General features: G+C 44.7%; 1 pseudogene; it reads left to right on the forward strand.

Annotated features, from left to right (window-relative positions):
- Positions 1–2,139, forward strand: part of LOC102842808 — a 32,430-nt pseudogene extending 30,291 nt beyond the window's left edge.
- Positions 2,140–3,556: the final 1,417 nt, after the last annotated feature.

The following is a 3,556-nucleotide window of genomic DNA, read 5'->3' on the forward strand; positions in this document are numbered from 1 at the left end:
AACTTAATGAGACTTAATAAAATGTAATTAACTCTATGATGATTGGTTATGAACAGCCAATCAATTGAAAAGATGTTTTCTAGGGGCTGTGGCCTCCTTCCAATATTTTAGGCCCTCGGGCAAAGCTTGCTTGCTTTCTGCTGGGTCAGGATCATGCTTTAGGCTTATCTTCTGGCCTCCAGTTCTTTGGACTTGAGTCAGTGGCCTGCTCTATTACTTTCTGACCCTGGGAGCTTTCAGCAGTCTATCTGCCTGCCAGACCTATGTGCCTACTGGACCTGCCTGCAGTGAAAGTCCCACTGCCAGTTGGACCATCCAGTTGATCCAATGGTGCTTGAAGTGTCAGTAGCAGCTAGGGATACATTTGGACTGTTTGGAAGGCCCCTATTGGTCAATCACAGCACAGACCCTTAGAATTTTGGAGCAAAACCCTGCAATGCTCCCAAACTCCTCTCCTTTTAAGAACTAGTTTTTGGCTTGTTATTGGGCCTTAGTGGAAATTCATTGACTAACTGTGGGCCACCAAGTCGTCATGCAACTTGAGCTACTTGTGATGAACAGAATGTTGCTTGACCCTCCGAGTAATAAAGTTTGATGTGCACATGATGACTCCACTATTAAATGGAAGTGGGATATACAAGTCTGGGCATGAGCAGGACCTGAAGGCACAAGTAAGTTGCATGAGGAAGTGGAGCAAATGCCCATAGTATCCACTCTGTTACTTTACCTTCCTTCTCCCAGTCTAAACCTCATGAGGTATTCCTTCTGATCACTTGACTAAGGAACAGAGAACTGATGATTGGCTTATAAATGGTTCTGTACAAAATGCCAGTACCACTCGAAAGTGTAGGCACCAGCACTCCAGCCCCTTTCTGGGACTTTCCTTAAGGACAGTAGTGAAGGGAAATCCTCCCAGTGGGCAGTTCTTTTTGCTTGGAAGGGGAAATGGCTAGATGTGTACTGTATTCATGAGCTGTGGCCAAGGATTTGGCAGGATGGTCAGGGACTTGGAAGGAACGTGATTGGCAAATTGATTATAAGGAGATGTGGGGACGAGTTATGTGTCTAGACCTCTCTGAATGGGCCAATAAAGTAGCTATGTTTGTCTCATGTGAACATATACCAGAGTTATCTTGGTAGAAAAGGATTTAAACATTCAAATGGATGGGATGCCACAGTCGGTGGAAACTAATCATCCTTTTTCCAGCTACCCTTGTCATTGTCCAATGGGCTCATGAGCAAAGTGACCATGGTAGCAGGAATGGAGGTTATGCATGTGCTTAGCAGCATGGACTTCCACTCACTAAGACTGATTTGGTTGGACCACTGCTGAGTGTCCAGTCTGCCAGCAGAAAACACCAACACTGAGTCCAAGATATAGGACCATTCCTTCGGGAGAACAACCAGCAACCTGGTGGAAGGTCGATTACATCAGGCCATTACCAACATGGCAAAGGCTGCATTTTGTTCTTAATGGAATAGACACTCTGGATACAGATTTCCCTTCCCTGTATGCAATGTTTCTTCCAAAACTATCATCTGTGGACTTCCAGGACACTCCATTCACCATCATGTTATCCCACACAGCATTTCCTCGGACCAAGGGACTCACCTCAAAGCAAATGAAGTGTGGCAATTGGCCCATGCCCATGAAATTCACTGGTCCTACATTGTTCCTCGTCATCCTGAAGCAGCTGACTTGATCAAATGATGAAATGGCCTTTTAAGACACAATTACAGTGCCAGCTAGGTGGCAATGCTTTGTGGGGTTGTGGCACTGTTCTCCGGGCATCTGTATGTGCTCTAATCCAGTGTCCAATCTATGGTGCTGTTTCTCCAGTTGCCAGGATCCATGGGTCTAATAATTAAGGGGTGAAAATAGAAGTGGCACCGCTCTTTTTCATGCCTAGTGAGTCACTTGTAAAAATTTTGCCTCCTGTTCCTGTGATCCTATACTCTTCAGGTCTGGACACTTCAGTTCCAAAAGGAGAAATACTCCCACCTGGAGACACAGCTCTGAATCCATTGACCTGGAAGATAAGAATGCCGCTTGGCCATTTTACACCCCTCATGCCTCTTGGCCAACAGGCAAAGAAGGGAATTACTATACTGGGTGGTGTGATCGAGCTTGATTATTAAGGGGAAATTGGATTGATATTACATAACGAAGGTAAAGAAGAACATGTGTGGAATCCAGAAAATTCCTCAGGATGTCTTTTTCTACTACCACGCCCTGAGACTAAAGTCACTAGTAGACTGCAGCAACCCAGTTCCAACATGACTTCCAATAGCTCAGCACCTTCAGGAATGAAGGTTTGGGTTATCCTGGCCAGCAAAGAACAATGACCAGCTGAGGTGCTAGCTGAGGGCCAAGGGACTATGAATGAGTGGTGGAAGAAGAGAGTTATAAATACCAGCTACAACGATGTTGTAGCAAATAATCCGAGAAGCTGGGTTCTATGAAGAAAAACGTGGCATCGGGATTGGAGGAAGACTCATTAACAACCTGCGATATGCAGATGATACAACCTTGATCACTGAAAGTGAAGAGGACTTGAAACATTTACTTATGAAGATCAAAGAGTACAGCCTTCGATATGGATTACATCTCAATGTCAAGAAAACAAAAATCCTCACCACTGGACCAATAAACAACATTCTTATCAATGGAGAAAGGATTGAAGTTGTCAAGGACTTCATTCTTCTTGGATCAACTATCAACACTCACGGAAGCAGCAGTCAAGAGATCAGACGACGTATTGCATTGGGCAAATCTGTTGCACAGGAACTTTTTAAAGTATTGAAGAGCAGAGATGTCAGCTTGAGGACTAAGGTGCGCCTGACCCAAGCCATGGTGTTTTTAATAGCCTCATATGGATGCGAAAGCTGGACAGTGAATAAGGAAGATCGTAGAAGAATTGATGCCTTTGAGTTGTGTGGTGTTGGAGGAGAATATTGAAAGTGCCATGGACTGCCAAAAGAACCAATAGATCTGTTTTGGAAGAAGTGCAGCCAGAGTGCTCCTTGGAGGCCAGGATGGCTAAGCTTCGTCTCTCATACTTTGGACATATTGTCCGGAGGAAACAGTCACTGGAGAAGGATGTCATGCTGGGTAAGGTGGAGGGTCAGAGAAAAAGAGGAAGACCCCCAACGAGATGGATCAGCCAGGTGGCATCATTGATGGACTCAAATGTGGCAGGAGTAGTGAGGTTGGCCCAGGATCGGACATTGTTTCGTTCTGCTGTGCATGGGGTCGCTATGAGTCAGTTCCGACTCGATGGCACCTGACAACAACAACACAACCATGTGACCAATTGTAGAAACAATGACTTCAATTGTCATTAATATATACATTTGATATATATATCAATAGAAAGAGAGAGAGTGAGAGAGCCCTGCAGTGGCACTGTAGGATAATGCACTGGGCTACAAGGTTGGTTTGAACTGCAAGGTCAGTGGTTCAAACTCACCAGCTGCTCCTTATAAATCCTTTGCAGGGTCACTATGAGTCAGAATCAACTAGACAGCACTTGACAACAACATATAAATAAAAACA

Source organism: Chrysochloris asiatica, unplaced genomic scaffold, assembly GCF_000296735.1.
Source record: "Chrysochloris asiatica unplaced genomic scaffold, ChrAsi1.0 scaffold00021, whole genome shotgun sequence".
In the NCBI taxonomy this organism is placed as follows: Eukaryota; Metazoa; Chordata; class Mammalia; order Afrosoricida; family Chrysochloridae; genus Chrysochloris; species Chrysochloris asiatica.